The sequence below is a fragment of the Centropristis striata genome, chromosome 13, assembly GCF_030273125.1.
Source record: "Centropristis striata isolate RG_2023a ecotype Rhode Island chromosome 13, C.striata_1.0, whole genome shotgun sequence".
In the NCBI taxonomy this organism is placed as follows: domain Eukaryota; kingdom Metazoa; phylum Chordata; class Actinopteri; order Perciformes; family Serranidae; genus Centropristis; species Centropristis striata.
The window spans coordinates 28276033-28289329 of record NC_081529.1 but is presented as its reverse complement, the minus strand read 5'-3'; positions in this window follow the sequence as shown (position 1 = coordinate 28289329).

Sequence of the window (13297 nt, the reverse complement as noted above, 5' to 3'; positions counted from 1 at the left end):
ATTTTGCAGACTTTTCCAAAGGAAACAGCTTTGCCATTTTGCGCCACAAAAATCACTCAAAACGTCATTTCCTAGCCCTTTTCCATCTGGAAAAAATATATTCCTACTGATAGGTGAGTAAACCCTCATTTTTGATAGTTTCATACACTTAGGCTGTTCAAGACATTCATTTCAATGGGTCGGTGGGTTGGTTCAATAGTACAACGTTGCCTACAGGCACAATTCAGACAAGAAACCGGATAAAAAAGTTCCTTTTATCCATCCATCCATCCATCCATCCATCCATCCATCCATCCATCCATTTTTTTCCACTTATCCGGGGCCGGGTCGCGGGGGCAACAGGCTAAGCAGGGCATTCCAGACGTCCCTCTCCCCAGCCACAACGTTCAGCTCCTCCTGGGGGACCCGAGGCGTTCCCAGGCCAGGAGAGAGATATAATCCCTCCACCGTGTTCTGGGTCTTCCCCGGGGCCTCCTACCAGTCTTTTATAATGTTTTTAAATTTAAAATGTTATGTATTGTACCCTGTTGAAGCTACTGAATCTGTGTTGCCTACGGGCAACAAACCCCAAAAACCCAAGAATGATAAAATAGTCTATTGTAAGACACACAAAAAACCCACTCCAAACATTTTTTTTCCTAACTGGCATCATAATGCGTACCATAGAGGGTTAAATTAAACAGCCATACAGTAAGCAAAGTCTGTAGTCTGTACTGGAAGTGGTTGAGCAACTGCATTGGCAAAATGCATTGTAGGTGGTGGAACAAGATCTAATGGAACAATACACATACATTTCCAAACTAGGCAACTCGATCCAACATACAGGCAGCCAATCTCCATTCAGGCCTCAACGTGTTGCTCATGTAATGGGCTGATTGTTCTTCAGCCAGATCTCCATCAGCAGTAATGGGAGGGTGTTCGCAGAGGAGCTGAGAGCTGCGATACAGTCATGCTGAAAGAGCATCCGATCTGTTCTCTGTTCTCACACTGCCACCACTGACAGACAGCTGGCCAGAGCCTGATCCCCCCCCCGGGGACACTGCTACACAGACTGGAGCGAGCAGCAGTTCTTATCATTAATATAAATAATAATAATACATTTTGTGTAAAATGTACTTGGCATTAAAGGAAATCTCAAAGTGCTAATCAGTTTTTAACAAACATCAGCTGGATTGGACCCTTTTGAATGCAGGTTCAATGATAAAGTGACTTTAATTGGTAATTATTGGATATCATCATGTAGATTTCCATCTATCAGTAACACATTATCTTAAACCCACTATTTATCATTCATAAGCAGCAGCAAACAAGAGTTCATAACAAATTACAACACATTACAGTGCAGTGGTAAGCATATGTCTGGTAGATAAGTGTTTATTAATCTACATTACTTATATTTTTTTGTTATTTTTTATGTGAAGACACATTTCACATGATTATAGTTGTGTTATAATATTGTCATTTATTATCTATTCACATAGCAATTTATGTACATGGCTGCCCAATTGGAAAAATGTTGTTTTCAGACACAATCCTTTATTGTGGTTTTAGTTTCATTGTGATATACTTGGAAGAGATTAATTTTGAGAAGATATACACTCTGTCAAGATCAAATCACATTGCCAAAATCATTTTATGGAAAGAGGTAGAAAAAACATTTTATTCCAACTTTATTGACGACTGTGTAGTATATGCTTACTTCAAGAAGGGTTGAAATTGTTGAGATCTAAATCAATAAACTTTTTTTTTTAAAAAGACAGAAAATAAAAATAACAAATACATTATGGTGTTATTATATTATATCATGTTATATTAGATGCATTGAACTCTCAGACTCAGAGTATAAAGGGCAACGAGTCCTTTTAGGGTTGGTGGGTCAAAAAACACAGAAGAGGCCAGTGTGAAAAAGTATTATTTCTCATAAATTAAGTACATATTTAGGTGGATTTTTCTTTTTCTTGCATAGATCATGAATTCTATCATTTTGAAGGTGGGGAAGCACTTTGCGTTGAGAATGGTACTGTCAGATTTCTGTGAGCGACAAACCTAATTGATTGGACAAGCACAGGGAAATAATGCTAAATATTACAACATTAGTCAGAACTTTGTATTACATTATTGGTAAAGTTATAGTATTATTGGGTTTTTATTACATTTCTGATGAAGTTAAGTGCAAACTTATTTACATTTTCAGAAAATCATTACATTGGGGCATTTAAGATTTCAAGTTAACACCCATCCATTATCGATTATTTCATATGCGTTTCATTGCAGAGCATCTTTCTGGGAAATACCTACACTTAGCTATCCATGGACGCTAAAGGAGTTTCTTTTTCTGGAGGGAGAACTCTGTACTCAGACAGGGCGGCTCAAACAGTGTGTATAATTACTCTGAGAATAGCGGCAGGTGTTTATTCCTGTGGACTATGGAGGTACAATAGAGCCCAGCAGCTCCTGTCACAGAGTTGGACCGTGTCCCTGAGTGTAAAAATAGATGCCGTTATCTCCCTATCCCTATCTTTCACTCCCCCTTGACCCTCCTTCGAGTTGTAAGCTTAAAACTATGCCAACTTTTTTACTTCCAGCAAATTTCACATTACATAAGAAGTCAAATCTCTCTTTAAGGGCTTAAATAGGGGTTAAATGGCTTTAATGGTTTCCAGTGAACTATACAAACACGGACAAAAGAGCCGCCAAGCTGGATATTTCCTGGCAAAATGTGTTTTTCTTTAAATGCAGTAGATTAATCAAACTCTCCCATTATAAAATAATTCCGTTTTCCCAAAACATCTCTGAATCCACTGCAGACAAGCTGCAAAGGAGGTATTATTTAGATAGTTAGTTATTGGAAATATATATATAAATATGTTATATAATATATTATATATTATAATATGTTTCAGACCCTGTTAGATGTGTCAGAAATGTGTGTAATAAGTAGGGAAATGTACACGATGATGGAATATTGTATGGAATAATGTTTGAAATGATGCATAATGTTCTGCATCACCCTGTTAGGGTTTATTTTAAAAATGACCTGCTTGCTGAACATGATAGCCATGTTTCCACTACAGTAGAATACCCGCAATGAGGCGGGTCTCACTAGCCGTAACACGCTAATTTGAATATGAGCTGTCCCGAGTGGTTGTTCGTCCGGACTTTTTTCGGCCCTGTCAAAGAGCAGGGCTGTTTTTCTCTCCTGAAAAAAGCCTGGTTGCTGATTGGATAGAACGCTAGGCAGGATGTGACGTAGTACTCGACACCACAACAACAGCGAGTAGTCACAAGCGACAATAAACATAAGCCCCTTTCATAGTGTGGTCCCGCTAATCCCCCCTATATTGCTGGAAAGATCTGTGCCATCTCTTCACCTTAGGGCGTTCATAGTGATCCCGCAAAGGCGTTATTTTCTGCCCTTTCATAGTGCAGTCCGGCGGAGCGGAACGAGGTGCACAGTAGCACAGTGCTAATAGGCTAACAGTTAGCTCTGTAGCAGTACAGTGTGTATGTGATGCTGCTGCAGGAGGTGTTCACTCTGCGATCTCTGTTTACAACTAGCACCGGACACTCTGTGCACAGTTAGCGATGCTGGAAAATTCACGATCAGCAGCGGACACTTTGTGTAGAGTTAGCATGCCCATTTGTTTATGATCAGCTACAGATGCTGTGCACAATTAGCTATGCTGGTTTGTTTATGATCAGCAGTGGACATTGTGCAAAGTTAGCAACGGTGGCCACAGTTGCGTCTCCCGTGTGATCGCGACGATTGCAAACCATATATCACCTCCGGAGTCTCGTAAATCACTCTGGGTCCTTTTTTTGTAATGGAGACACGCTGAGTGAGCGAACATTTAAGAGGGCGTGGCCTGAGACTTTCCCAGCGGCCACTCTTCCCCCTAAAGGAAACATGGCTGATACCTTTCTTGTTGATGCTCAGGTATTGTGTTCCCCATTGGGGAAATTCTGATGTTGCTGCAGCACAAGTGCAGAGTAAAGAGATTAAGATAATAAAAATAGAAGATAAAAGATTAAATAAAAATAAATTGTATAAAAAACAACAAAAACAACAAATGACCGAGACCCTACATCCACTAGTGCTATGCCCAAAACTAAAATAAATAGTGCAAGCTGGCCATTATTTTGAAATGAATCTTGAAGATGTTGATGCAGGAATCACCCAGAAGAGGTTTATTTTACAATAATGACCCATTCACTGTACATTATCCCAATGATTGCATGCCTTAAAGACATCAGAATTTGAACACAAAATATTGGATTTTAAAATGACAGATTCATTTTTCTCTGAACAGAACTCTGCTATATGCAGTTCAAAAATGCATCTAAAATATATTTTAAAAAACACATTAATTATTAATGTCTTGTAACTCCAATATATTGGTGAAAATTCAACATAGAGTAAAACCTAGACAGCATGAAACATGGAGGAATGTACCACATGGATAGCACATTTGCATTCATGACAGGTAACCACTCCTCAGCATGTTGTGCAGCATAAACAATAAAACAATTTATTATACCTTGTCATTCATGATTTCATTTTATCCAGCAGTTAAAAACAGCATGCAAAATTGTTCCATAACTGCTATGTTGACTCAAATCATCAACATCCACTTAACTTCCTCATTTTCCCCAAACAGTTTACGAGTTTAACTGAGCCGCTGCTTAACTTTACAGGTCCTGTGTAAACAGGATTACTGGGAATGTTTTTATGTGTGAGAAGTGGAAAGAGCAGATAGAGGCACAAACTAATTGAAATTTAGTATGTTGATAATTAATTGCATAATGAACAGATTAACACTGTCCTTTAAACAAAACAATTAATGGTAAAATATTCACATGGAGTGCACTAACTGCAGCTCTAAGGTGTCTGAACAAGTCTGCTCTCCAAAAGCAATTTTATTTTCCATGTTAAACATTTCTTGTTGCCCCTGAATTCTAAAAGACTGTTTCTGGCAGCACAAAGCTATAAATCATCTTGGAATAGGCCTGTCTCCCTCAAGTGCTTTTTCTATCTTGAAATTGTACGTTTTCTAAACTGTCTTTATTCCTCTGGCTTGAATCGACTAACTGGATTCCTTATAAATAATTATTATGAGTCATAATCAGAAGAATATCTTGTCCTCTTGCACTGAAAAATGCTTAATCACATCCTGTTGTTTGATTCAATAATCAACTCCATTAAGAAGCGATTACTAAATGAAACTCTGGGCTGTTGGTTTGCTTGTTTGTTTGTTTGTTTGTTAGCGTCTCAAGACTGAAAGGCCATAATTAGAGTTATTACTGCATATTTAGAGCCCTGTAATTGCAATAATGGGTGGAAAGCTGGTGGGATGCCCGTTTTGTTTTGGCTACAGGCCATTCTGTTAGTTCCACTGTATATGTTCACATCATAATCCCATTAACAACAGTCAGCTCAGTGGCTGCTCTCACCACACAAATGTCTATTCATCCTCTGGAGCTCATTAATGTTGATGTTCATATCAGTATAGAAATTAAAATGACAACTTCACTCATTTGAGACAATCTTTTGCAACTGTACGCTGATGAAACATAAATTAAACTTTAAATCTTCACTGAGATCAATAGCTGCATGTAAATATATATTATTAAAAAAAGAAGCTCTGTCCTCCCTCCTGTCCTTTTCTCCTCCTGTTCTCTCTGTCGCCTCCTCTCGCCGCTTCAGTTCTGTACTTTCACACATCTGAGGCAGCAAAGTTTTTTTTGATTGATGACAGTTTCTTCAGGATGTGTGCCTTTACAGAAAACTTTCAGTCCTGTTTCTAATTCCAGCTCTCTTTCTCCTCGGCTGCCATGACGCACGTAGGTTTCTGGCTAAGCCAATTTCATCTCTCAGAAGCGTTACAGAAAACGACAGGAGAAGGGGCTTAAAAAGTTATGTAACGATGCCATGGGTTTATATCTGACCATATGAGACAATTTATCTTTCACCCTTTCTGTTGTGATGTCAATAAACACAACAGCGTTAAGCTACTTGGATGTGCCACATAGTGGAAACAGCAATCGTCTCCTGTCTTTTCAAGCTGCGTTTACTGTCAAAAGGTTATGGTTGTGCCAGCCATAAAAACAACAATCATGTCATATTTAATGATTTAATTAGTGTTCATGATCACGTACTGCATCCTGCATACTCAATCTGCATAGAGCTTGCTAAATGAATGATCAAATATGCCATTAGCAACAGACACTGAAGTAAACACAAGCAACACTTTATACTCTTGCAGTTGACGCGCTAGAGTTGAAGTCATGGAATCAACAAATGTCAGTGGGATTTATCCTCCTGGATGCCTGTACAAGGCACTGTAGCACTTTGTACTCCACATTTGCATGTGTGTGTGTTTATGCATGTGTGTGTAGAGGAGTGGGTGGTGTATTGTGAGTAATGAAGTGAAGTTACCTGAAACTCTTTGACGCTGATGAGACTGGATTCAGAACTCTGTCGGACCATTTCAGTGGAAAATGCATTTTCATGCACAGACATCATGATGGTAATCGGTAAGCCTCCTGCACACACTTCATCATTTCGTTACTTTCATTTGCTCAGTTGTGTGATCATGGTTTGTGTGTTAAGTTTTAGTTGGTGTTTGTGCTCTCCTCCCCTGTGTGTCTTTACTGGTTTTATCGGCTAGTATATAAGGTGTGTCGGGTCTGTGAATTGTGTTAACAGCTTGTTTTGTTTGAGTCGTATTTTTCAGTAAAGTTATGTTTTGTTGCTTCCAGTTATTTCATTTTGTTGAACATTTCTTGCTAAATAAATCCAGCTGTGTGAACTTTGAACTTATGTTTCTTGAATGTTTTAGACCACAACACAGTATTACACAACCCATTACAATAGTTCTTATTCGATGATCTGAACTCAACATTTCAGTATGTGGTGATCCAGTGTGTGCAGCTTGTTGTTTGCGGTGTTGTTAACTACGTATTTTATCATTTTTGTTTTGGCGTCTTGACGGCTGACAGGGAAATATATTCAAATAGCTGATATTATATTGTATACTGCTACTGTCAGCAGGAGTTAGTCTTTTGCTAACATTAATAGATTTGAGAGGAAATGAGACAAAATAAGTGTTTATGTAAGATGTGACTCAACTCTGTTACAATTATATGAACCACTGGAGCAGGCCAGAATGTGTTCCAGTGCCTTTCTATAAAAATACATTGTTCTTGATTTAATCCTCAAAATATGAAATTGATTTACCCAAGATTAGATTTAATACGTTTTGTCTTTTTTATTTGTTTCAGTGTAAACACATTCTTTACTGCATATGTGATCATTTTACTTCAAGCGGTGTTAGTCGTTGTGTGTTTCTTCTTGTTCTGGCAACACTGACAGTGAGGAGGATGCCAGGTTTATGGTGAGTTGTAAATGTGACTTGAAAGAGGCAGATGTTTATTCAAACAAACTAATCAAAAGGAATGTGGGAAAATTCTCAGGAAAATGTGTTAAATGCAGCACAGAACCGAACAGAGAAGCATGATCTCATGGATGGATTACTGTGTCAGCCACTGGCCTTCACCTGCAAATGTCACTCAAAGAGACACAAACCAATCAGGAAGACAATCAAAATGATAACAAAGAGACACAAACGACTACAAAAAGACCAAAACAACTACAAATAGATACAAGATGGTTGCAAGAGACTCACAATGCCTATGAGGGGCAAAACAAGCACCATGACTCACAAAATGACTACTGAGAGAGATACAGAATGACAAAAAGAGAGTGTTGTCATGGATGGATTAGTGAGTCACAAAAAGACTACAAGAAGACCAAAATAACTTCAAAGAGGAACAAAGACACACTCCATGACTATGAAAAGGGGTAAAACCATCAAAAAGAGACTAAAAATGATGAAAGAGACACACAAAACAGTGACAAAGGGAGGCAAAACAACCACAGACAAAAATTGTGATAAAAAAAAAGACCAAATTAATTACAAAGTGACACCTGCTCTTGCTCTTTGGGCAGTCTAAAAGATTCCCTTTTTTAAAAAATCAAATCAAAATCAAAATTACTTCATTTATCCCCAAGGGGAAATCCAGGTAGTCTGGAAACTCTGTTAGAATGAGACTGCTGATGGCTGTAGGAGAGAAGGATCTTTTGTATCTCTCCGTCCTGTAACGGAGAGAGAGGAGCCGTCCACTGCTGGTTTTTGGTCCATAAAGTTTTGTGTAGCACTTTGCTGAAGGAAGTCAAAGACTTCAAGTACCTGGGCTCATGGGTCAACTCAACCGAGCAAGACCTGAAAGTGAGGAAGGCACATGCATGGAGGGCCCTGAATGGCATGACTGGTGTATGGAACTCCAACCTCCCCCGTCAAATCAAGCTTAGCTTCTTCTATGCAACTGTGGAGTCTGTTCTCCTATATGGCAGTGAATGCTGGACCCTGAAGCCAACCCTGCAGAAGTCTCTAGACAGATGCTACACCAGAATGCTGCGTGCAGTACTTAACATCAGTAAGAGTACACATGTTACTAACAAGACTCTGCATGAGGGAATACCAAGGTTGAGCCAGAAAATAACAGCCAGGAGAATGAGACTAGCAGCCCAGAGGTTAGGAATCGGGCTTGTAACCAGAGGGTTGCCCGTTCAAATCCCAGGACAAGGTCTGAAGTGCCCTTGTGCAAGGCACCAAATAGCTCCCCGAGAGCGCAGAAATGTGCTGCCCACTGCTCATGGTGTGTTCACTGGTTTGTCAAAAAGGATGGGTTAAATGCAGATTCCCATTGTTGGACTAATACCTGAATACCCGTGGGGTGGACATTGAGGTGGTGCCCAGTTATAAGTAACTAGGTGTTTACCTGGATAATAAGTTGGACTGGTTCCTAAATACAGTACAGACGCTCTCTACAAAAAGGGGCAGAGCTGCCTCTTTTTCTTAAGGAAGCTCAGATATCTGGACATCTGTAGTAAGATGCTGCAGATATTTTATCAGTCTGTGGTGGTAGTGTGTTGTTTTATGCTGCAGTCTGCTGGGGAGGCAGCATCACACACAGAGATGCAAGGCGGTTGGACAGACTGGTCTAAAGAGCTGGTTCTGTGGTTGGAGCCAGGTTGGACACACTGGAGGAGGTGGTGGAGAGTTGCACTGTCAAGATGATCGAGTCCATCTTGAAATACCCGGATCATCGGCTACACAAAACTTTATGGACCAAAAAACAGCAGTGGACGGCTCCTCTCTTTTCAAAAGATCCTTCGCTCCTACAGCCATCAGCAGTCTCATTCTAACAGAGTTACCAGACTAACTCAATTTCCCCTTGGGGATAAATTAAGTAATTTTGATTTTGATTTGATTTTTTTAAAAAGGGAATCTTTTAATCTAAATCCTAATGTAGGAGAGGTGGGGCCTTTTGCATGTCAAATGGGCCCACTGTCTCACAATCCACCTGTGGGAGTTGGTATACATAAAACAGTAACTGGTACCACAGTCAATAAGATCAATAAGATATTTGCAGAACTTCTATGACTGTAAGAAAGCAAAGATCTGACAGATCTGTCGAAGAGGAACAGAGACACAAAGATCCTCTAGACCAAAAAGAGGTAAAGCAACTAAAAAAAACACTATCCTGTTGTATCTGAGTAGCTCTTTATCTGGTAATTCAGACATCAGTTAGACAACAGATCAATATGAGTTTTGTCTCATGTTCACAAGGGAACAGAACATTGGGTTCTACTCACCTGGGCAGAGGCTCAAATGCAATTAACACCTTGTAAAGCAATCAATCCCAATAAACGCCGACACATACTCACACACAGGCTTCACACGCTATCTCCACAGGAAGAAAGGAGGAAGGCTTGAGTTCGACAATTGCTCCAGGAAACACACAGCTGCACACAGATTGGTTCCATGATGCTTTCTGCATCCATATATCAAGCCCAGTCTGACAACCAGGAGACCAAGGAATGAGATAAACTAATAATTCAACTCCATAATTCAATAGTGGTGAAAGAGGAGTTGAAAGTACTTTAAAAATGTACATCAATTTACCTCTTAAATGTAGTGGAGTACAGCAGCGTATCATTGTTTTGATGCTGCTGAGAACACTCGGAGGCATTTTTAATAGAGAGGCTTCAACTGGGAGAGTCATTATTGCCCCAAGACATCACAAACTCCAGGATCCTCCCCTCCTGGTCAGCGTCAAAGTCACGATAAATTATAAATGAACCCCAGAAACACACACACACTGATGTTTGACACACACACCGCATGATACAACACAGCACAGAAGAATATCCCACGCTTGTGAGTATAAACCAAATTTGAACTTTTAAAGAAGTTGATTAGATTTTGGTTTCTAAAGTTTGTGTCGAATCAAAGCATTCTAATCAATAGTTGGCATTAAAGACAGACAGGACTGCCTAATTTTTAGTTGTAAAGTATAGTTGTATAGTTGTTTGATTTATTACAATAAGTGTATCCTATTAAGATTAATGTGGACTTACAGAGAGTTGCAAATATTTGTGGATGAATTGTATAAATTTTCTCTCACCTCATGCACATTGGAACTTCAAAAATCAGGGAATATTTTGGACTCTTGCTGATGAACAAAGATTTTTATTCATGGCATAGTTATATTTATAAACAAAATAGAATATGTAATGTGTCTTCAGCAAATGATTTACATAAGAATGTCTTTACTTTCATTTGAAATATAAATACACTGTTTTTATTCTTATTGTATTGACTCAAATCAGTGGGGGGAAATCAAACACAAGAAAGAAAAAACAGAGGAACAACAGCTAATTTAATATAATCGATAAACAAGCAATTATTTTTGTTTTTTACTATGATTAATCAGTGGGAACAATAGCAAATGGGAACAAAAATATCACAAATTTGATACAAATAGCTTACAAGTACATTTTATACAAAACAACTCGCTTAGCTTTAGAAAGCTTTTGAGCTTTAGAAATTTTCAGAAGAACAATTGAAACAGTTCATACTGCAGGGTATTCAACAACAACTTAAATGCTACAAAATACTGTTTAATATTCGGTATGGTTTATTTCGTTTGCAGTAGATATGCCTGAAGAAAAACACAATTGATTAAGCCTGCCATCTCCAGGGGCCATTATCTTGGCAAAGAGCTCCACTCCTCCGTCAGTGATTAGCCCCACAGGAGCGTGTGTGGCCTGAGGTGGAGCCGGCAGCACAGGGAGGTGAGAGACACCGTCCACTGAGGGAGCAAGGGCAAGAAAAGGTCCACATTAGACAAGAATAGGCCCCTTGATGGCTGTACAGGGAACGATCACAGCCTCTGGCTCCAAACGTCCATCCAGTGGAGGGAGCTCAGGTGTACTGCATGTGAGGACTCATGCAAATCAGCCTGAGCTGCTGTAAAAAGTCCCAGACACAGAAACAAAATCTGACATTTTTGGCATGCATAAAAAAAAAAGCTTCCATTTGCGGTCCTCTTGTAAAGCCCAGTCTCCAATAATGATTTCCTTCATGTCTAAATCAAGTTATTATTCCATCAATCCACCATTACTACTTTTTTTCCCCCTGTTGTAATCTTTTTCTGGTCAAAAATTAGCTTTAGGCACAGGAAAATGTCAGATAAAGGCTTTTAAGAGCTCCAGGACATTACCAAATTTCCACTACGGTGACTAACAGCAGTCTTAAGCTATTGTCTACGTGCAGAATATGAACCTTGCCATTTTAATTTGGGAATAGCTGCCCTTATATTCTGCTGTGGAAGAGGCGGGGCTTTTAGTATGAGTCCCTTAAGTGAGTTAGATGTCCCTGCATACGGGGGAGTCACGATTCCCAGAGGAAGACCCACACAGACACAATAACAAGAAAACAGCCTGAGGAGAAGCCCTGACGCTGTTTGTAACGTGTTTTTCTGGCGCTCTTGGAACTGTTTTATTTTACTCTGCAGCTACTTTAACTCTGCTGAGAATAAAGAAACAAGGTTCTAATGAATCCTCTTGATAAGCCTGACTTTAATGGGGAACTGACTGAGTTAGTGCTGTCCAGAAGATATGTAAAATAATATGTTGTAATTGTCTTTCTAACTTAATTTTCATAAAATTACTTTTGTGTCATTACAAATACCATCAATCACACTTAATAAAAATAAATAAATAAATAAAACATAAAATCCCTTTTACCACACATACTTTATTACCTTAACAACCTTATAGTCAGGCAGCTTGCTAATGGGGACACGCCAGACAAAAGCACCAAATTTTTCCACATACTCTCCATCATTATGAGTTTCAGTTTTTAATGTGAGCGACTTCATCAAGATGGCAGATCCAAGATGGTTGCTATATAAACTCTATGAGAACCAATGTATCTTCCAAGCCAGTTAGAAGGTCAATCTTGGTGTCAAAATATAAAAGGAATCCTTTAAAGCTATTGATAATATTAAGAATAACCCTTTGAATGAGCACCATCTGTCTGGACTCAAGACCACACCTTGAAGTCTTGCACTTCTCTTGGTCTTGTCTCTTGTTGGACACAGAATAAAAAGTTGTTCAATTCCCTGCTGATGATTTGGGATCAGTTGTACAGACCTGTTTGGCTGATTCTACCACACAACCACAGTCTTGTTTATTTCTGCCCATCACTCTATTAGCTTTGGAAAGACATTGTTGACATTATGGTCACAAGCACTTATGGACTCAATTAGCTCTGGACTTGGTCCTGACTTCGTCTAAACAGTCTTTGGACTTGGTTGTAACTCGGACTCAACTGGAGATGGTCTTGGATTTGACTTGGACTCAATTAAGTTGGAATAAAGCAATTGACAACTGCTCCTGATTTCTGTATTTTTGTATTTCCATATACACTTCTGTGCGTTTAGTTTACTTTTTTAGCTAGATTTGGTAACACCTAAGCATGTAATTTTAACCTTGGGAAATTAGTTTTGTTGTCTAAATGCTATCAACGTTTTACAACATTAATGGTGTGGTTAAAATAGCGACCATTACCTTAAGTTAAAGTATGTGTTGATCTCTTGCCAACAGTCTGGGCACTTTTTTGGAAACCCTCCTGTGGGTCTTATTTTAGGCCAACCATATGTGGTTGTTTGGTTTTAAATACTATTTTTTTGTAGTATTACATTCTGAATCTGTATTTTAAAAGTTTTTATTATTATTAATTACTTAAAATATCTGTAAATGGGTCAATGATGTGATCTAACGCAGTGTCAGTCGGTGTAACCAGTAATTTTTTTTTCATAAAAATCTGATTATTTACAGGAAATTAAATGTGAACTTAAATGAGAAAAAAACACAATCCATGTTTAC